The 23,757-nt window shown below is 36.9% G+C and overlaps 1 pseudogene; it reads right to left on the bottom strand.

Annotated features, from left to right (window-relative positions):
- Positions 1–1,700: 1,700 nt before the first annotated feature.
- On the bottom strand, positions 1,701–23,026 carry LOC138442990 (UDP-glucuronosyltransferase 2B18-like; annotated as a pseudogene).
- Between the last annotated feature and the right edge of the window lie 731 nt (positions 23,027–23,757).

Genomic DNA, 23,757 nt, shown 5'->3' on the forward strand with positions numbered 1-23,757 from the left:
CAAGATAAAGCTACACTATTCTGCACCAAAGTAAAGATAAAATACTTTGAATATCTTCAAAGTAACATGGATATTGGACTTCCCTGGTGGTTCAGACTGTAAAACGTCTGCCTACAATGTGGGAGACCTGGGTTCAATCCAGACTTCTCATTGTTCTTGTGTCTATTCGCAACATGTAAAACACTATTGTATTCAAATGTTTCTTTTCTGCTGGCGTCCAGCCCCCGTGGATCCAGGGAATTTGAAGGGGAGACGGCGTCAGCGAAGAGAGACTTATTTATTTAGAGATATAAAGAGAGATTAGGAAAGAATAGTGTAGAGGAGAAAATAAAGGAGAAAAGAGGCTGAAATTCCTTTGTTTACATAGAAAGCCAATAAAGCCCCGAGACAAGGGGCTTGCACCGTCTACATAGGCCACAGGGGCCCGCTTGAATAGCAGAGGATGCCCCACCTTGGGCTCCCTCTCACATGGGTCTTAGAAGCCCAGGCAAATAAGTATACATGGCGAGCCTCTATGCTTCAGATGGGAATTCAGCCTGAAAAGGGAGAATAAGAAAAGAACGACATGGGGCAGCCAAGCATCGGTGCAAGACTCACAACTTTATTTTCAAAAGCAGCTTGTATACCCCAAGTTGTACATAAAGAAATAATGGAATATGCAGAGTTATGCAGGGGTGGCAGTCCTGACCCTTACTGAGGCTAGGCTTTCTTTTTGCATACCTTCCCGTATACAAAAGGTCTCAGGTGATTTACATTATCTTCTGGCCAAGAGGCCTGTTAACATTTTTATGGCTCTCTTCCTAGATAAATGTCTATCAACCAGAAAACTTATTTTCCCTTGAAGTGTTTTTTCTTTAATCAGCATCACCCTAAAAGTACTAAATAAAGTTACATTCCTGTAGAACAAAGGTGCAGTGGGTTATGACAAAGAAAGTACTTAACTTAAAGATCTAATGTTGCTAATGCCAGGGAAATTACCTGTTTTTTCTACATACTAACTATATCAACAAATAAAAGATATGAAAACTTGGCAGCAAATATTGGCTCAACAATGAAACCCTTAATCAGTTCTATTCTAATGATTTTGACTCCTTGGAAGCCCCTACATTCCTGGGATGTTTTATGCTTCCTGTGCCTCTTGTGGTCGGGAGGCTGTAAACAATCACATGCGTAGCTGTAAGAGTCCGGAGAGACCTGTCAGGCAGGCTAGAAAGCCATCAGAGGGGTTTTTGGATTGAAACACTCTTGTAACATCCAGGAGGCTTATTAACTGGAGCTCCAAGTTAACTCCTTTTAGAGGAAGGTGGTGGGGAACAGCCCCCCTGTAATGTTAGAAGAGTAGGTGGAAAGCATAACACAGTAAAGCAGGCAGACTCTGTTTTGGGGGTTGATGCTCAAGAAAGTCTAGGGGGACCCCTGAGGCCTGATCCCAGCTTTGTGTTTGTCAGGCCCCTTTCCTCATGACCTTTGCCATGGGCAGGATTCCCCATGATGGCTCCCAGCACTTTTCAGTATAACTTTTGAGTTAAAATAATAAATTTCAATATATACCCATATAATCTCATGTTTACTTTATTTTTCACCAACTTTTCTCTTGGCATGACTTATTTAAATTCTTAAACAGAAAATCCCTTGAAAACAAACTTTAATCTGAGATGCTGAATTGTGAAAAGCCACTTTGTCACAGGAGGACAGGATCCTTATAATTCCTTCTTGCTGGATGAGTTCCATACATGGAGTAAACTTGCTACAGCTCTCAGATACAGATACTCCCTTTTCTCCTTTCCTGTTTTAGCAAACTTCCATAAACAAACCAGACAACACTTTGTGATGACAAATACAACAGTTGCCACACAGGCCAGCAGGAACCCAATCATGTCCAGAGAGTGGTACTAGTACCAGGTGAGGTCGTGGGTGACTGGCCTCAGGTACTTGGCTCCTCTGTGGCATGTGGCAAACTCAATCCAGAAGACTGTTCAGTTCAGGGGTTTAGAGGCTGATTGTGGTGAATTCTTGATAGCCTTGTAGCATTTTCTTTCTATCTAAAGAAGTACAAAGATACAAACATTGAAAGGAAGCTACTTTGCTTAAGTATACCAATGGCATAGATGGTTTTCAAAGAGTCATATAAATTATTCAAAGTAAATGTCATAGAATTACAGAAAAGTGAAAGTGAAAATTGTTCAGTCCTGTCCAACTGTTTGTGACCCGATGGACTGTACAGTCAATGGAATTCTCCAGACCAGAAAACTGAAGTGAGTAGCCTTTCCCTTCTCCAGGGGATCTTCCCAACCCAGGGATTGAATCCAGGTACTCTGGCATCGCAGGCAGACTCTTTACCAGCTGAACCACAAGGGAAGCTACAATTGCAGAAGTAGTAGTCTATTTTTAGTTGGGTCCTCATTGAAAGTTTGACTTTTAAATTGAAATTTTATGATTGATAGTTATTTAAAAAGTGAAAATGGAAGGTCAGGTGGGAAACTTCAATCTTTTCTACCATAGGAATTAATAAGAGCCATTCCAAACACTGTAAGTTGGACAGTGGAAAGGAGAGTTCAGGATGATGTTCTTGTGGAAGTATAATAGAACAGAGTAATAGTGTAATAAAAAATGAAATGACTCCTAACCAGTCCAGGTGCTTTGACTCTTCTCCATTCCACTATCTATTTTCTACCAGTGGACCAAATTACTTTTTGGAGATACCTATTAGGTAATTACATCTCTCTACTCAAAATTTCCATCTGGCTTCTTATCACATTTAGAATAAAACCCAAATCTGTTCTTTGGTCCATAGTATCCTACATGCTCAGACCCCTGGTAATCCCTTCCTTGATCACTTTGTTCAGGCACTCTGTTGTAGGCACATTGGCCTTCTAGCTGTTTCTTGATGTTGCAAATGTTTTCTTACCTTAGCACCTTTGAACTTGCAATCCCTTTTGTTCTTCTGGAACATTCTTCTCCACAATACCCTGGAGCTTGTTTCAGGTTTTTGATGGAAGACTTTGTCTCAGTATTATGTTCAGAGTGGTAGAGTGTCTTTTCTTGATCACATTAAGATAGTAGTCAATGGCAATTCTTCCACTGTTTTTGCTTGTTTCTTCATTTGTTTATTTTCCTATTTACTCTGTAGACATTTTAAAATTTGTTATATATTCTAAAATAAACCCTTAACTATGAAGTATGCATGAAAGCTGCACAATTTCATTAAACAGCTCAAAACTAAAGTAAGCTAGAAAATTTTCACCAAGTGAAACACAAATATAACTCCTACCCAGATCAGGCTGTAGAGTATTATAAACTCCTGATAAGCATCTCTTCCTGGTGGAAGCTTCCAGTCACTTCTCTCTTCCCCAGATTAAGTACTAGCCTGACCTCTAACACTATACAATGATTTAACTTGTGTGCATATTGGAATCACATGGTATGTAGTTATTTGTGTCTGACTTGTGTAGATGTTGGTTGATTCCACTGTTGTATAGTATTCCCTTGTTTGACAGTACCACAAGTTATTTATTCATTCTTTGATCATTGGGCATTTGGATTGCTAACAGCTTTTTGGTCATGGAGGTATAATTATTCTGATATATGTATTTTGGTTTATATATTTATACATCTTTATTAGTTATATATCTAAGAGTGGAATTGCTAAGAGAAGGCTGCATGCATGTTTAGGTCTCTTTAATATTATTAAACAGTTTTCTGAAGTGGCTTATTAATTTGCGTTCTCATCAGCAGTATGGAAAGGTTCCTATTTCTCCGTATTCTTGTCAATGCTTGGTTGTGATAATTCTCAAATTTTAGCTTTTATGATGAAGTAAAAATGAGGTTTAATTTATATTTTCTTGATTTCTAATGAAGGGGATAAAGCTGTATGTATTTTGCCAGTAAGTGTAATCATTTGTATTGCCTTTTTAATATATCTATTGTAAGATTAAAGTAATTTCTATTTTTAGTTTGCAAAATATTTCTTTTGATATCATGAATGGATGTTAACTTTTATCAATTATTTAATCATTGGACTGGTCATATTTTTCTCTTTTATGTTGACAATTTATTGAATTATATTCATTTTTATACATTTAAACAAACTTTCAATCCTGGTATAAGCCCATTTTGATCAAGATGGTCTGTACTTTTTATATGGCATTCTAGTTCTGCATTTGATTTGTGGAAGGGTTTGTGTTAAAAGATATTTTTTCCTGTAATGTCATTGCCTTGTTTTGATAGTAAGGATTATGGCCTCATCAAATGACCTGAAAAGACCTAATATGTTTGACATTATCTAGAAGAGTTTGTATAAGATTGGTAGTATTTCTTTCTTAAGTATTTGGACATATTTGGTGATGAAGACATCTGAGCTGGATATTTCCTTTGTGGGAAATTTTAACAGTTTTAACAGATTCAGTAAAGTATGGAAATATTTAATTATTAAAGATGTATTCTATCAATTTTCATAAAAAATTGTATTTCAGAGGACACTGGCAAGAGAAAAGTAACATACTGATGGAGAGTATATTTGTAAAACATATATCTGAAAAAGACTTGTATATATGACACATAAGCGTTCTAACAGCTCAATAATAAAAAAGACAACCAAGTTAAAAAGTGGATAAAGGACTGGAAGAGACATGCCTCTAAAATGATAAAAATGGCCAATAGAAACATGAAAATATTTGCAGCATAGTAGCCATAAGGAAAATGTAAATCAAGACCACAGAGAGAACATATTCATTATCATGCCTAAAATAAAAATTATAATAGATAATAGCATGTGTTGACAATGATATGGAAGATTAGAAGAACACTCATACACTGTTGGTGAAAATGTAGAATGTGACCCCTTTGGAAAACAGTTTGGTAGTTTCTCATAAATATAAAATTATCCCATGACCCAGTGTGTGATATCTAGATAGCTACCAAAAACCAATAAAAAGCTATGTTCACACAAACATGTATAACAGTGTTTGTGGCTTCTTTTCATTATAGAGAAAAGTGAAAAAAAATGAAATGTCCATCAATTGATGAATGTATTAATTAGACTGTGATATGGTATGGATATAGTACAGAATATTATTCAATAATAAAAAGTACTGGTACATGCTGCAATATAGATCTAACTAAATTTTTTTGCTAATTAAAGAAGTCAGTTATATATAAAAAAACGCATATTATATGATGCTATTGAAGTAAAATGTTCAGAATAAGCAAACCTATAGAGATAAGAAGATTAGCAATTCTTAGTATTTTTAGTTTCAGAAATTCTAAGCATTGAATTGAAATAATTCCTTTCTCAAGTTTCAGTCTTCTATGGATGTGCTGTGTATGCTCAGTTGCTCAGTTGTGTCTTAACTCTTTGTGACCCTTTGGACTTGAGCCTACAAGTCTCCTTCTCCTGTGGGAATTTTCAGACAAGAATACTAGAGTGGGTTGCTATTTCCTCCTCCAGGGGATATTCCCAATCCAGGGATCAAACCCATGTCTTCCATGTCTCCTGCATTGCAGGCAGATTCTTTACCACTGAGCCCTCAGGGAGCCCTTGTATGGATTCTGTCATACACTAATAAATGCATACTTGTTACAATATGCTATAGAGCTTTCAGATTTTTTTTTTTTGGCATGGAAATTATTACACTGATTAGTTACTCATTTGGAGAAGGAAATGGTACCCCACTTCAGCATTCTTGGCTGGGAATCCCATGGACAGAGGAGCCTGGCAGGCTACAGTCTATGGGGTTGCAAAGAGTCAGATACCACTTAGAGTCTAAACAGCAGCAGTTGCTCATTAAATCAATAGGATTAAACATTTGAAACAACTGGTTGAATGTAAAAGCAAAATTAAGATTGGTTGTATAATTTTAAGTATTTTAAAATTATCCTCTTAATAAGGGAAAGGAACTCATATTCACTGTTGAAAAGATAACTTATCTATCTACAGATACTATCAAGTTAAAGAAATGTTACACACACGAAGGGTCATATATGACAGTCTTCAATGAATTGAGCAAATCTGTACTTGACATTGTGTTCAAGTCTAATAGATGTTCCTTTTGCCTCCATGTGAGCATTATCGGGTTGATCAACAAACACGGAGTCCCACCATGGTAAATCGCATGGTAAATGGCTCAGAGATGCCATTGCCACCACCATGAGTGATAAAAGCTTCAGTTTTGGGGTGACCTAAGAAAGATTTCAATGAGAACAATAAATTCTGAGTCCCATGGTTAGAAACAGAAATTGACAGTATAAGTCAATAAAGAAGGCAATGCTTTCTGCTGAGGATTGCTATGCTCTTGGGATCACACAAGCTTTTGTGAATTTCCAAAGGAAGTCTGTCTGAGGAAATGAGGGAAAGCTATACATTAGAGGGGATGTTAGTGCAGAGTTGCTTTGTCCAGAGGACAAGTGTGGACTGAATCTTGATTCAGAGAACACCATGTTCAAAATCATGGAGGTGAAGAAACATTGTTTCTTAGGAATAGAGGGAATGATTCATTCTGATAATGTATGGAGAATCTCAGGGGGCATTTGGCAATAGAGGAAAAATGATAGATGTGCTGTTTACAAAGTCATCTTCTATCAGCTACACTTTTATTTTTAGGCAATGTGAGTTACTGAAAGTTCAAGGAAAAGTATGGATGTTTCCTATATACTTTTAGATAAAAGCACTACAATAGCAGTAGAGCTGAGATAAAAGAGTGGGAAGACAAGATGACCAGTCAAGAAGCTATTGAAAATTTATAAGCGAAAGATAATTGTTATCTGGTGTTGATGTTTTACCTTGCTGTTCCACTATTGTCCCTGCGATCTTCTCTTAATTAGAACTTAGTATTTTTTTGCCACCTTCTTACCCAGAAGATCATTCTGTGGGGTCCACTTACAAAGTTGAGCATTGTTTCTTAATGTATCTGGTTTCTTCCCACTGAATCTCCACGCAACCTACTATGACCAAGAAAAGGCTCAACTCCACTAATAAGATCACAGGCTCAGAACATTTTAGAAATTAAAATCTAGTAAGAAGTCATCTTGCCCCACTTTTTTTCAATGAACAGATGTGGACATTTCTGCTCAGGAATGTTGAATAATGTTAAATAATAGTTCAAAACAAAAATCAAAGTAGCAAAAATCTGGGACCTTGTTGATCAACTATCATTTTGTTTACTACATTATGCTATGACCAGTTCTAAAGACTTGAGGGAAATTAGGTTGTAAATAATGTAATTTAATAGTTAAAAGCATTCAGGAATCAATCAGAACTGTAGTGCATACAAAAAGTTGACTGAAATTTCTGCAACTTCACTTCATATGACTGTCTTATATAACAAACTTGTGGTTTGAATCTAGAAAATACTTTGATTGCTCAGCAGTTTCTGAGAGAAATCAGTGAAGATTTGCTTATGGTTACTTTTTCCAAGAAGCATTTTCATAGAAATGGGTATCTTTCTATTTTATTTTGTGAGCAATATTATACTTTCTTCTAGGTGGTATAATGAGATAAAATTTCTTCAACTAGCAGAGAGAATATAAATTATTTTACACTGCGTATTGGAAAATCACTTCCTATAATCTTTGAAGTGTAAAATTATTAAGACATTGTTTCATATTTTTTCCTCCAAAGGTATTAATAGTGGAATTATCCATGCACATATTTTGTACAAAGCTAGGAATTGTAGAATAATAAAAGACATAATTCTTTTTAAAAAGAGAGTGCCACATTAATTTTCATTGATCATTATAAACTGAAATAAGCAAACTACCAGTTTGTGCTGTTAAGAGATCTAATTGCATTTTTTACAATAGAAAATACTAATTTAGAATGTATCAGTGATTCTATGCCCACCCCCAAAGAAATCGCTGATGCTGAAATTCTCATTTCTCAATGGGATGAAATAACCCTGAATCCTAGATTAGTGGTTCATTCAGTCACTCCGTCATGTCTGACTTTTTGCGACCCTTGACGTACTCCTTTCCTGATTTGGAACCATTCTGTCATTCCATGTCCAATTCTAACTGTTTCTTCTTGACTTGCATACAGATTTCTCAGGGGGCAGGTCAGGTGGTCTGGTATTCCCATCTCTTTAAGAATTTTCCATAGTTTGTTGTGATCCCCACAGTCAAAGTCTGTGACATAGTCAACAAAGCAAATGTAGATGTTTTCTGGCACTCTCTTGCTTTTTTGATGATCCAGGGTATGTTTACATTTGATCTCTGGTTCCTCTGCCTTTTCTAAATCCAGCTTGAACATCTGAAAGTTCACAGTTCACATACTATTGAAGCTTGGCTGGAGAAATTTGAGCATTACTTTCCTAGCATGTGCGATGAGTGCAATTATTTGATAGTTTGAAGATTTTTTGGGATTGCCATTCTTTGGGATTGGAGTGAAAACACCTTTTCCAGTTCTCTGGCCACTGCTGTGTTTTCCAAGTTTGCTGGCATATTGAGTGCAGCACTTTCGCAGCATCATCTTTTAAGATTTGAAACAGGTCAACCAGAATTTCATCACCTCCACTCTCTTTGTTCATAGTGATGCTTCCTAAGATCCACTTGACTTCGCATTCCAGGATGTCTGGCTGTAGGTGAGTGATCACATCCTTGTGATTATCTGGGTCATGAAGATTTTTTTTGTATAGTTAGTGGGGTAAGGCTTTTTGTTTGTTTGTTTAAGGTAGGTAGCTATCTATTACTTGTTAAGGCTGTCAGCCTGATTCCAGTTTCTCAAAGATGAAAATAGTAAGGGTTGTTTGGGGCAGTTTGAGACAAGTAGTTCACAGCTAATGAACAGGTACTGATGGATTTATACTACCATAAATAACTACAGGACTTTAGCAGGAAGCGTCTTTCTAATTTTTTCTCCGCTAACACTGAAACTTCCATGCTTCCCAGTTTTTACCTCTCCTCTTCCTCCCCACCTCTGAGAAAGTAGTTGTTAATCCAGTCAGTCAGAACAGTATGTTGATTAGGTCAAGTTGTTAATGGGCAGTACTGCTGCTGCTACTGCTGCTAAGTCACTTCAGTTGTGTCTGACTCTGTGCGACCCCATAGATGGCAGCCCACCAGGCTCCCCCATCCCTGGGATTCTCCAGGCAAGAACACTGGAGTGGGTTGCCATTTCCTTCTCCAACGCATGAAAGTGATAAGTGAAAGTTAAGTCGCTCAGTCGTGTCCGACTCTTCCCAACCCCATGGACTGAAGCCTACCAGGCTACTCCATCTGTGGGATTTTCCAGGCAAGAGTACTGGAGTGGGGTGCCATCACCTTCTCCAATGGGCAGGGCTAAGAGACCTTAAAGCTGGAGCCCATGCCCCTTCCTGTCATCTTTTTCTGTTTTAACAGGAAAAAACCCTGGATTCCAGGCTTCTCTCTTGATCTTTTCCTCAATGACTGGTTTTAAGACACATGTTGTTTTTATCTTGGTAAAAGAGGGAGCAGGAGTAGGAGGAAGGATTTCAATCTTTATGCTCCAACTCAGTATTTTTCAAAATTCTATTTTAAATATCGAATATTGAGTGCATCTACCAATTGAACTGCAACAGGATACCTCTCAGCTGCTCAGAACTTCCACAGTCCCCCCAGGAAGTCCTCTGGGAAACATTGTGATTTGTGGAGCAAGATTTGGATGTTTTTGTGTTCTTACTATTAACTTAATAGCACTAGAACACCAAACATAATCTCTAAGATATAAATGTCTCTCAGAACAAAGTAAAACTTGAATTGGAACATTTAAGCACATATGTCTCCCTTGTTCCATTTTAAAATTCAACTTCCAAAGAAAAAACAGATATACCAATTCATTTTGATCTAACCATGTCATGACATTCTCTGTTTCTCTCCCCTTTGCAAAAACCATTCTAATGGACCCACTCCAGACTTTAAAGAGATTCATTCAAGTTGTTGTTCAGTACAAAGGCAATTTAACAGACCTTCTGTGGAATCTGGGCAAGGGTCGATGCAATCATGTTAGCCCTTTCTTCTGGAAGGTTTTCAACCACTGACCCCAAACTCAGTACTACAAAGCCATCTTCTCCAGAGCTTTGGACAAACTCTTTGATTTCCTGAAAACAAATAGTTCATTCTGTTATGAAGGGGAATCAGCAGAGAGAGGGTTTTTGTTTCATTCATTCTTTCTTTAGTTTGTTTGAAGAACATGAATACATACATTTCTAAAGAGAGAGAATTGTTAGAATAGCATCATCTTCTAATATACTATTAAAACCATTTAGAAAGTGATGTGATATGCAGTTTTTTTCTTTAACCAATGTATTATCATTGGCTGCTAACAAGAATGGTGCTTTATTTATCACTTACTAACACGGGATGTCACTAAAATGAAAGTCTCCAGTGAAGAACATTTCACATTGTGAAAACACATTGATTTTCTTCAGTGAGTTTTGAAAGCAATGTAATTTTTACTCCATATCTCAAACAATAGCAGGGCCAGGAATTTTTTTCTCATTCTCTGTTAAATATCACTAAGATCCAGAAACAATGGCTTTGTAACTTGTCCCCGGATGACAGGAGTATACAAGCACACAAGTAAAATAGTATGCTTATTAAAACATATGGCTTGCTCACCAGGACAAGATTCAGGACCTTACTCTGTCCAGAAATCTGAAGTTATCCCTTCAACTTTGCTAAATTCCAAACTGTTCCATACATTACTAAGCTCTCCTTAATATCAGCAACCAGAACTCAACACCTTAGAATTATCTTTCTCTGATTTCCTTTTACTGAAAATTGGTGAAACTCTGTCAAAATGCTGTCTTGTTTCCTATAATAAGTTAAACAATCCTAGCCTAGCAAGATCAAGTTATTATTATCATTTTTTTCTTTTTCTTTCTTGATTTGTTTTGGAGAAGTTGACAAAAGACAGGCATTTAAAAGGACCTGAACTCCTTACAGAATTCCTCAAATAGAATGAAAAACAGTCTGAGGCTCAGCTTCTTGAATTTATATGTCATTCTTTGTCCAATGTATTCATTACTAAATTGATCCACTTTTCTTCTTAGCAGTTTTCAGGACAGGTCTTCTGATATATAGGCTTTCCTGATTATAAGGCTAAGTATGATAATATAAAGGTGATGGGCTTTCCCTGTGGCTCAGATAGTAAAGAATCCACCTTCAGGGTGGGAGACAGACCCAGGTTCAATTCCCGGGTAGGGAAGATCCCCTGGAAAAGGGAATGGCAACCCACTCCCATATTCTTACCTGAAGAATTCCATGGACAGAGGAACCTGGTTGGCTCTAGTCCATGGGATGGCAAAGAGTTGTACACAACTTAGTAACTAATACTTTTCCTTTTCACTTTTTCATGATAATATAAACAGAGTAAGAGTTTACATATAATTGCTTATCAAAAGAAGAAAAGCACTCTAGTTAAATTATAAATAAATAAGAACTCTCAATTTATTAACGATGATTTATTATTTATTTATTGGTGTTTCAAATTCCCAATACCCACAAGTTCCCTAAATTTAAGCCTCAGCTAAGACTCTGATCTATTAAACTTCTCATGATATTACAGAAATTGAAAAAGACAAAGATTGCTGAAAGTATTTTTTTCTTGTCTTAAAATTTTATTTCTGTTTTCTACCTAGTTCATGCTCTGGTAACACTGGGTAGGCTACGTCCATTTCATCTCTGTTAAGGAAATAGCTTTTCAAAATTTCCATAGCTTATTTCACCCTATTTTTATTCAAAACCTAATGAAATTGCAATATCATATATTATCACTATTTTTATATGGGAGGTTTAAATGTTGAGTATAAATTTGATTTTATTTCTGATCTTAACCCAGACATTTTAAGGATACTGATGCTATGATATACAATGAATGTGACAGATTTTGCCTGTAAGCTATTTATTTTTGGTGGGTTTTACATCATAAGAGGGTGACTACTTGGGTAAAACATCTGATCCAGCTATCTAGAACTAATAATGGTTCATGACATAAAGTTACAGAAAATTGTCATCTACATTTAAAAATGTGGATCCTATTGTGCAAGTTTTGAACTGTAGTATTGGAGAAGACTCTTGAGAGTCCCTTGGATAGCAAAGAGATCAAATCAGTCAGTCCTAAAGGAAATCTGTCCTGAATGTTCATTTGAAGGATGGATACTGAAACTGAAGCTCCAATATTTTGGCCAACTGATGCAAAGAACTGACTCATTAGAAAAGACGTGATGCTGGGAAAGACTGAAGACAGGAGAAGGGGATGACAGAGGATAAGATGGTTGGATGGCATCACGATCTCAATGGACATGAGTATGAGCAAGCTCTGGGAGACGGTGAAGTACAGGGAAGGCTGGCGTGCAGCGGTCCATGGGGTGGCAAAATGTCAGATATGACTGAGCTACTGAAAAACTTCAGTGGATCTCCTGACTCAGGAATTGAGCCCACATCTCCTGTAGCTCCTACACTGGCTTGTGGTTTCTTTATCACTGGACCATAAAGAAGCCTGAACATCAATGATTTGATGCTTTCTTAAAATGCAAGATCCAGAAAACTAAGATCATGGTATCTGGTCCCATCACTTCATGGCAAATAGATGGGCAAAAAATGGAAACAGTGAGATAATTTATTTTCTTGTTCTCCAAAATCACTGAAGATGGTGACTTCAGCTATGATATTAAAGACATTTGCTCCTTGGCAGAAACTATGACCAAGCTAGACAGCTAGACAGCATGTTAAAAAGCAGAGACATTGTTGACAAATGTCCATCTAGCCGAAGCTATGGATTCTCCAGCAGTCATGTATGGATGAGAGAGTTGGACTATAAAGAAAGCTGAGCACAGAGGAATTGATGCTTTTGAACTGTGGTGTTGGAGAAGCCTCTTGAGAGTCCCTTGGACTGCAAGGAGATCCAACCAGTCCATCCTAAAGGAAATCAGTCCTTAGTATTCATTGGAAAGACTGATGCTGAAGCTGAAACTCCAATACTTTGGTCACCTGATGAAAAGAATTGACTCATTAGAAAAGACTCTGATGCTGGGCAAGATTGAAGGCAGGAGGAGAAGGGGATGACAGAGGATGAGATGGTTGGATCGTATCACGATATCAATGGATATGAGTTTGAGCAAGTTCTGGGAGTTGATGATGGACAGGGAGACCCGGCATGCTGTAGTTCGTGGGATCACAAAGAGTTGGACATGACTGAGCTGAACTGGACTAAACTGGATTGTGGCACTAGGGAAGATTCTTTAGAGTTCCTTGGACAGTAAGGCAATCCAACCAATCAATTCTAATGGAAATCAATCCTTAATATTCATTGGAAGGACTGGTGCTGAAGCTGAGACTCCAATACTTTAGCCACTTGATACAAAGAGCTGACTCATTAAAAAAGATCCTGATGCTGGGAAAGATTGAAGGCAAGAGATCTAACGACAGAGGAGGAGATGGTTTGATGGCATCATTGCATCAATGGACATGAGTTTGAATAAGCTCCAGGAGATGGTGAAGGACAGGGAAGCCTGGCATGCTGCAGTTGATGGGGTCGAAAAGAGTTGGGCATGACCGTGCAACTGAACAGCAACAACATTGTGCAGGTTAATACTAAACCAGGCACTTCCTCCTTGCTATTTACATTACTATATTTGTTTCCAAACCTGGTGTGAGATCAGGCAGCTTGAAAAGTGAAAGTTGAAAGTTAGTCTCTCAGTCATGTCTGATTCTTTTTTTTTTTTTAATTTTTTTTTTACTTTACAATACTGTATTGGTTTTGCCATACATTAACATGAATCTGCCACGGGGGTACATGAGTTCCCAATCCTGAACCCCCCTCCCACCACCCTCCCCATATCATCTCTCTGGGTCATCCCAGTGCACCAGCCCCAAGCATCCTGTATCCTGTATCAAACCTAGACTGGCAATTCGTTTCTTACATGATAGTATACATGGTTCAATGCCCTTTTGACCCATTGAACTGTGGACTGCCCAGCTCCTCTGTCCATGGAGTTCTCCAGGCAAGAATACTGGGGTGAATTTCTGTTTCCTTCTCCAGGGGATCTTCCCTACCCTGGGATAAAACCCAGGTCTCCTGCGTTGCAGGCAGATTCTTTACCAACTATGGTATTAAAGAAATCAGGCAGTTTACATGATTGAAATAGAACTATACCTAATGAAATTAGGCATTGTGTCATGAGTGCTAAGTAACTTCACTAGATTCCAACTCTTTGCACACCTATGGACTATAGTCTGCCAGGTTTCTCTGACCATGGGATTCTCCAGGCAAGAATACTGAAATGTCCTCCTCCAGGAGATCTTCCCAATCCAGGGATCCAATCTGTGACTCTTACATCTCTTGTGTTGGCAGGTCAGTACTTTACCACTAGCACCAATTCCTGAGAGAGGCTTATTTTCATGAATTGTATTATCAGGATGCAACGATTTCTGGCCTGTTTTGTGTTGTGAAGTTCTTTCACCTCAGATAAGATCAGAAAAAATACTGAAGTGCATTCACAAAGGTTTTGGGACAAAATATCATGAGTTTGATGGTATACACACACACACAACAGAAAGAATCCCTCCAGTGTAGATACTGTTGAGACTGCTTAAAACTTCAAATATTATTTTAATATTTTCTTCTGTTTTTGATTTCTGAGGCAAATTCCTTTGGTCAAAAGTTTTAAGTCATGGTGGCCAATAGTTAGGAATCACTACATTTTTGGCACTGTGTAAGTGCTTCATGTACATGTGATCTAAGTCATTCTGATTTTGTCTGACTCTTTGTGATGCTATGGACTATAATCTGCCAGATTCCTCTGCTCATAGGATTCTCCAGGCAAAAATACTAGAGTGAGTTGCCATGCCCTTCTCCAGCAGATCTTCATGACCCAGGGATTAAACCTGAGGTTCTTTACCACTAGTGCCACCTGGGAAGCCCAAGGGCTTTATGTATCTGGATTATTAACCTGGATTATTTTTATTCTCAGTAGTTATGGCCTATAAAGTAGACCATACATTTCTTCCTTTATTCTCATGCATCCATGTTTTATAGGAAGGCACTATGGCAGAATCTGCTTTTTGTATATTTCTTACCTATCATAGTACCATATATTAAAGGACCAGATTCCATCAGTTCAGTTCAGTTCAGTCACTCAGTTCCATAGTCTTTAAATACTCTCCTATATTTCCAGTTTTAATATGGCATTATCAGAATTTTATTCTTTTAGATATTTAATTGCAACTTACTTTAATAAAATGAGATCACTCCGACATCACCTCAATCTTATGTATCTTTGGATTTGTACTTTATTATAAGTAATTGTTTAACATTCATATTTTTCTGGCTGACCAGTCTGTAAGATTCCCAAGGACTGCCATTGTGTCTCTCTCTTCCACCCCTCCTTCTTCTGTAAGAGTATAGAATTTGGCATTTGGCAGACAAAGAATACACATTTGTTGAGAAAATATTATTTCTCGTGTGTTGGAAGAGTTTTTCATAGTGGCTATATCCATATAATCTTGCACTTCTCTCATATTTTTTATGACTTTTCATACTTTTTATACCCCAGAATATTAAGTAATAGTGAAACATGAAACACACAGTAAATGAAGGAATGGAGTGAAGAAATTTTATATATTGCCCATGTCATTTCCATAAGACAGTATTTGGGCTGGGAATGGAAAAAAAAACTCTCTTCAAGATCAAAATTTACCTTATGCAGGGGTTTGGCAGGTTTTCAGTGGAGTCTTCCAACAAAACCAAAATTTGGTAAGAATGATTGGGGAAATTCAAAATCCCAATAGCTTATTATCAACCAAAATCAGTTTTACCCATCAATTCATATAATGTAGTGGGTCTTCCTGAAAAAGAAAATAGGGAAAGGAATATATGGGAACTTGTGAATATATATCTATTTTTTCTTAGAAGAGAGACCAATAAAGTTTCAGTTCTGTATTGGCCAAGATGAACAAATAATGCCAGTGTTTTACAATTTGAACAAACATATGTAGAGAAAAAAGAGAGGGAAAAACACATGCAAGTGAGAAACTTATATAGCTCATAATAACTTCTTCCCTTGGCACCTTTGAATCTTTCTAGGTTCATGTGACTATTAAAGATTAACTCTTGCATCACATGTTACAAGTTCACTAATAGATTTTAATTCTAAGTCAATTTCCTTCTGTAATTACTTACATATGTGATGAATATTGCATTCTAAATGATCTTCTTGTTTCCCACTGTATAGCATTAGATTTGTATCACTTTCATGATATTTGTGCATTTTTACTTAATGTAAAATCTTTTAAACATTTTTTTAAACTAACTGAGGATCCCATCTTCCAGGGAGAACCCAGCATTGTGTGATTGCCATGAACCCATTGGCAGGGGAAGCTCCTGGTGCTAATAGTTTAGAAGGAGGATTCTAAAATGGTGTTAGCCAGGGTTGGTGTCAGAATGATGGAAGGAGATCCCCAAAATGGCTACCACCAGAGCCACATCCCCAGGTGTAGTCCCAGCTGCACAATGCTTCTCCAGGAGATGCTCCAAGATCAGCAACTGGTTCTTACCAAGGTGTCTTTCAAACTACTGACTTTGCTGGTACTCAAACTAAGTGAGATTTTGTGTACACCCTTTGAGAACAGTCTCTGTTTACAGAGTCTCCTGTTTTCTTGAAGGTAAGCCCCTCTGGTTTTCAAAGCCAGACATTCTGGGGTATATCTTACCAAAATAGGGAGCTTGATGTGGAGGCTGAAACCACTATCTCCTGGAGGAGGACCTGTGATATTCCTCCTGTTTGTAGGTGGCCAACCTCAGGTTTTGGGTCCCAGTTAGACTGTGTCTCTGCTCCTCCTACTTGTCTTGTTGTGGCTCCTTCTTTATATCCGTCATTGTGGAAAGACTTTTGGGCTAGTCTTCAGGTTGTTCTCAAAGATAATTGCTTTGTGAGTAGTTGTATTTTGGTGTGTCCATGGGAGGAGATAAGTCCAGGGTCTTTCTACCAACTTGATCTCACTCACATAGGTATTGTTTTCTAAAGATTATTAATGACTTTCCACATTAAATATGGACCAACAGCATGAAGAATTTGCACTTCTCACACTTATTTCAATCTGGTCTTCAGGTCACCTAGCCAGCCACCAGAGGATCCTGGTTACTCATGATAACTTTTCAGAGTATAGATAAAGGTAAGAAGAGACACTCCAGTGGTTTAAGAAGACTCTCTAAAGGTGCAAATGTCACCAGGAATCAATAGCTTTCCCTCCTATAGCTAAAGTCTCAACTTCTTCTGTATGTTTTGAAGAAGAAACTTATTGTGGGACAAAATTCTTGATCCATCTATGATCAAGAAAGTGTATGATAATTGAGATGCACTAAATGAAATGATGGCTTTCATCTCCATCTTTATGTTATTTATTTTTTCTCTCCTAGGAAATTTGAAACATTCTGACTGTATAGATGACTACAATCTACTGGCAATGGAAGGCTGCTTAATAACTGCCTAAAAAGGAAAAAAGGATGGGCAGCTAAGGAACTATCTTATGATTCAGTCTGTCAAGTGTGTTCCTGTGTCTAAATTTGTGTCTTTGGTCTCCAGAAAAATTATAAATATTGGAAAAACTAAAAGTAAATATTGAAAAGCACATTGGAATGAGTGATAAGGGAGATCCACTTGCTAAAGACTGATCAAAATCTTCCTTTTTAGTATTTATAACTTGGTTAAAGGATCTCCTTTGTTAATTTCTATTCTTGGAGTAAATCAGCAATGCTGTGATGGCTCCTTGTTTAAGGAGTGACATAAACGTTCTGGAAAGCCAGTCTAGAAAACCTGCCTTGGTTGCAAAAGTCTATTTGCACCAGTCACTTGCACCTCTGTCCCCTTACTTACCTAAAATTTCTTTAAGCTTTTTTATGGCTTTGGATTATTTGCCTAATATATCTTCACACATACGCTCCATTCACAGCCCAGCATTCTACTTTGATTTTTTGCTATATTTTACCATGTTTTCCTTCACTTTGCTGTGCATGTGCTTATTATGTTACCTCACTTACAAGCTGCTTTTCTATGACCTATGATTCCTGATTAACTTTTATCTTAGAAACTTTAATCTCTGAATTATTTATTTTAGAAACGTTGGTCTTTGGATTACTTGCTTAGTCTTTTATTTTAGATAGGCCTAATCATCCTCCCACTTCATTCACCAACCAGCTTTCTACACTGACAGTTTGGCATGTGATGCCCTTTTTCACTTCACATGAACTCGCATGACCTTCCTATGGAACCTCGTCTAAGAGTTTATTTTCTATGACCTGTGATTCTTGGTTAATTTTTAGCAGATTTGTTCCTAGACTTTGGTCTTGGTTCTATTCTTCAAGCCTCTACCTTCTATAACCTCATACAATATATATGTAATCTTAATCTTGAATATTGCATATACAATGTATATGTAATCTTAAATCAACCTTGTAAATCTTCTTAGCCATTGAGAGCAACAAAGAATTTCTGCTAAAGATGGTTTCTAAAATTTTTAAAATAATTTCCAAACACAAATATATATATATTTGAGTAAAACATAGTGAGGGAACATCTCTCTTGGCAAAGAGAAGTTTGGTTAGTTGAGTGATATGGAGAATGTCTGTTATGAAGACCACCACAATGAAGAGAAACAAATCTTTTCTATTTTGTAGCACACTTGATGCTTACCATAATATTTCTCCAAATCATAGATGGAGTTTTGAAATTAGAGTCTCCTATTGTTCTTTCATATATCGCAACATGCAAAATGGTTACTCCGAGGCCAGACTGCTATGTTTTAATCGCATCTCTGTCACTTCTTCCTCATGAAAACTTGAATAGGTTACCTTACTTAAGTTTCTATATGTATAAAATGAGAATAATATTGCCTATGAATAAGATCTCTATGTCTCTATCTTATGAATTAATAAATATAATGGTCTTAGATTTCCTGGAAGAGAGTAAATTCTCAACAAATATTTACTAATTTCCTTCTGCTCCCCAAATTAGTAAACAACAGCAATGAAGAGAAAGCTCGATAAATATTTGTTGTTGAAAGGATACACTCATAGAATCAAGATTAGCAATCATTCACATATGAAAAATCTATTGGACTCTCATCTTTTGCTTAATTTTCAAACTGCAGGTGCTATAGAATCAAAGCAAACATTGATAATCAAATATTAACCCCTGATGTTTTTTAACATTCTAATATTAATCCCTGATCTTTTAGGTTTCCATAGTCAGTTCAGTCACTCAATCCTAACCGACTCTTTACAATCCCATGGACTGCAGCATGCCAGGTTTCTTCCCTGTCCATCACCAACTCCCAGAGATTCCTCTACTTCATCTCCAAGATTTGGTGATGCCATCCAGTTATCTATCTCATCCTCTGTCATCCCCTTCTCCTCCTGCCTTCAGTCTTTTCTAGCATTAGGGTTTTTTCCAATGAGTCAGTTCTTTGTATTAGGTGGTCAAAGTACTGGAGCTTCAACTTCAGCATCAGTTCTTCCAATGAATATTCAGGACTGATTTTCTTTAGGATTGACTAGTTTGATCTCTTTGCAGTTCGAGGGACTCTCAAGAGTCTCTCCAGCACCACAGTTCAAGAGCATCAATTCTTTGGCGCTCAACCTTCATTATGCTCCAACTCTCATATCCATACACAACTACTGGAAAAACCATAGCTTTGACTACACTGACCTTTGTCAGCAAAGTAATGTATCTGCTTTTTAATATGTCTAGGCTTAGTTTAATATGCTGTCTAGGTTTGTAATGGCTTCTCTTCCAAGGAGCATGTGTTTTTTAACTTCATGGAGCAGTCACTATCTTCAATGATTTTGGAGCCCAAGAAAATAAAGTCTGAAAAAGGAAATGGCAAATAACTTCAGTATTCTTGCCTTGAGAACCTCAAGAACAGTATGAAAAGGCAAAAAGATATGACACTGAAAGGTGAACTCATTAGGTTGGTAGGTGCCCAATATGCTAATGGATAAAATGGAGTGGAAAAATAACTCCAGAAAGAATGAAGAGCCTGAGCCAAAGTGAAAACAAAATCCAGTTGTGGATGTGGCTGCTGATGGAAGTAAAGTCTGATGCTATAAAGAATATTGCCTAGGAACCTGGAATGTTAGGTCCATGAATCAAGGTAAATTGGAAGTGGTCAAACAGGTGGTAGCAAGAGTGATCATTGAAATTTTAGAAATCAGTGGATAAAATGGACTAGAATGAGTTAATTTAATTCATCAGGTGAACATTATATCTACTGTGGACAAGAATCCCTTAGAAGAAATGGAAAAGCCTTCATAGTCAACAAAAGAGTCCAAAATGTAGTACTTGGATGCAGTCTCAAAAATGACAGAATGATCTCTTCGTTTCCAAAGCAAACCATTCAATATCACAGTAATCCAAGTATATGTGCCAACAACTAATGCCAAAGAAACTGAATTTGAATGGTTCTATGAAGACCCACTAGACCTTCTAGAACTAACCAAAAAAGATGTTTTTTTTTTCATTATAGGGGGCTGGAATGCAAAAGTAGGAAGTCAAGAGATATCTGGAATAACAGGCAAGTTTGACCCTGGAAGACAAAATGAAGCAGTGCAAAGACTAACAGAGTTTTGCAGAGAACACGCTGGTCATAGCAAATACCCTCTTCCAACAACACAAGAGAAGATTCTACATATGGACATCACCAGATGGTCAATACCAAAACAGTTTGATTATATATTTTTTGCAGCCAAAGTTGGAGACGCTCTATATAGTCAGCAAAGACAGGATTGGGAGCTGACTATGGCTCACATTATTAACTCCTTATTGCCAAATTCAGCCTTAAATTGAAGAAAATAGGGGGAAACACTAGACCATTCAGGTGTGACCTAAATCAAATCCCTTACGATTATACAGTGGTAGTGACAAATAGATTCAAGGGATTAGATCTGATAGACAAAGTGCCTGAAGAACCATGGGCAGAGATTCATAACATTGTACAGGAGGCAGGGACCAAAACCATCCCCCCAGAAAGAAATGCAAAAAGGCAAAATGGTTGTCTGAGGAAGCCTTATAAATAGCTGAGAAAAAAATAGAAGCTAAAGGCAAAGGAGAAAAGGCAAGATATATCCATCTGAATGCTGAGTTCCAAAGAAGAACAAGGAGGGATAAGAAAGCCTTCCTAAGTGATCAATCCCAAGGAAATAGAGGAAAGCATTAAATGGGAAAGACTAGAAGTTTACTTAGTAAATGACATTTAATCCATTGAGAGAGAAGGAATAATAGTAGATAACTCTCAGAGAAACTCATCCACAGCTAAGCAATTTTTCTTCTTAATAGAGAGGCTAGATGATGGAGATGTTAGAGAGATTAAAATAGTAGAAGATTTGAATCTAGAGAGAGATGTCAGGAACTTTGATTCTGAAAGCTAAAAGGAACATCAGTTCAGTTCAGTTCAGTTCAGTTCAGTCGCTCAGTCATGTATGAATCTTTGGGACATAGAAATGTTTAATTTTAAAGAAAAGTAAACACAAAGTTTATACAAAATATCAGGTTGCTTTGTACATATATATATATATATATATATATTAAACTGATCCAGGTTTAAAAGATATTTCCTCATGACTAACCTTCATTTGATTTTTAAATATATTTAATGAAGTTTCTTACTATAGCATATTAAAAATGGCTATTACTCTTTGTAACTCTTGCTATTGAGAGGTGGAGGCGATTTCTTCACCCTTTGAATTTGCCGCCTGACCTGTTTTACTAATAGAAGGTAACAGAAGTCATTTTTTGTGAATTTCAAATCTAGACCTATAACTTTCATACAACCTATTCTAGAATTTTGCTACCATCCAAAAAGGTCCAAGGTTTTCTGTTGGAGAGGTCACCTGGAAGAAACAATCAAAGTATCCTGCTAATCTGCCAAACCCCAGCCATGTGAGTGACACTTTCTTGGACTGTTCCACTTCTGCCACACCTGGTAACTAACAGTATCATAAAGATTAAGCCCAGGCAAAACCCACTGAGGAGACATTTTCCTAAGCCCAGCCCAAATTTCTGATTCATAGGGTCATGAACAAACAGCATGGTTTCTCTTTCAAACTGTGAGTTTTAGGATAGTTGCTTTTACAGAAATAAGTAACAGAGATTATAATTTATGAAAAGTGAAGTGCATACATAATTTTCAAAATAAATAAGCCTCAAGAATATTAACATAAAGGACTATTACTGTCAAATAGAAAAACATTTCCAATGTCAAAGAGTTCTAGACTACTTTGCACACTCTCCTGAATAGTTGATACCTTTTGACTAAGAAGTTATTATATTTCCATTTTGACACTAAACATAAGAAAATACAAATTATACCACTCTAACCCACACAGAGAATATAAGATTTCTTTTCATCTACTGGAGGGAAAATGTACAGACTTACTTAATACTTCACTGTAAAATTTATCCCACTTCTTGTTAAAAGTCTCAAATGAAAAGTCAAAATATAGGTCATAAACCATATTTGTCACTCTCTCCATAAATGCCATTTTGTCACTTAAGTTCGAATATTATAATAGGTATGTAAGAATGAGGAATTATAAGCCCTCCACAGAATTTTTCTTATGTATTGGAGAAATTGCATCTCTAAGAACAACATCATATCTGGACTCTTTCAGTTTTTTCATCAGGTTTTTTGTTTAAAACTGCATCTGCACAGAGCTTTTGAACAGTATCAGAATATTTGTGATATGTTTTTTGCATCTTTAAATCATATGCCCACAATGTACTCTTCGGTAATTCATATGCCCATATCTTGATCTATTTCATAAAACACAAATCAGTCTCATTCTGAGTGAAGGATGTAGGATAAGACACAAATTTAAGGGCAGAGGGTTTACTGGGATCCACCAGGATGGAAGCTGAAGATGCTAACACAGTCACTTCATGATCGCTCTAAGCAAGTTCATCCAAAATTGTTTTAAATTGATCCAGTCACTCTATTCCACTGGACACACCAGCACCTTTTCACAGAAGTCACAGCTGAAATAAAAAGAAAGCACAAGAAGAAAAGCCCATCCCTTAGACATCTTGATAAAATCCAAACCTTCTTAATAAGTTTCCTTAACTTCAGAGGTAACTCTCCCTCATATCCAGGACAGACCCAATTAAGTAGTTAAAATATAACTACCACTTGGTAAGGTCACAATGACTATGAGCTAAAGATTGTTTCCAAGAGTCTGCCTTAGCAATTCCTCTGCAAGCTAATCTCCAGTTCAGAGGCTTTGGAAAGCAAATAGATAAAGAAAAGCATAGATGATTTTGTGCTTCTCTGTACAATAAATCCCAGTATCACTGCAAATGCTCTGGCTCTAGGGTAAGAGGAAACTACCTAGGATGTAGGGAGTTTACAGATAAGAAAGCAGCATGTTGTCAACACAAGTACATTCTGATTTATCTGAGCATTCTAAGCATTTCTTTCTGCATATTTTTACACCTATTTTATTAGCTCCATTTCATTTAGCTCACTTTGTTCTTTTGACTGAAGTTATTCCTTCCTTTTTCCCTCTTTATATGAACATGAGCATCCTTTGAGTATAACTTCAGTCAGTTTAGTACAGCTTTAGTCACTTTCCTTTGAGAATATTGCTTCTGAATTATGATCATTTCCTTTTCTGAACATTTGTGTCCTTCCTTCTATTCCTCTCACTTCTTCAACATTTCCTCAAAACTTACTCTTCAAAAGAATTTATCCTCTAAGTACCTTCTTCTGAACTTCATTTTGTATCCTACTTTTTAAATTGAGATATATGATATTAAA

The sequence above is a fragment of the Ovis canadensis genome, chromosome 6 (assembly GCF_042477335.2).
Source record: "Ovis canadensis isolate MfBH-ARS-UI-01 breed Bighorn chromosome 6, ARS-UI_OviCan_v2, whole genome shotgun sequence".
Classification (NCBI taxonomy): Eukaryota; Metazoa; Chordata; class Mammalia; order Artiodactyla; family Bovidae; genus Ovis; species Ovis canadensis.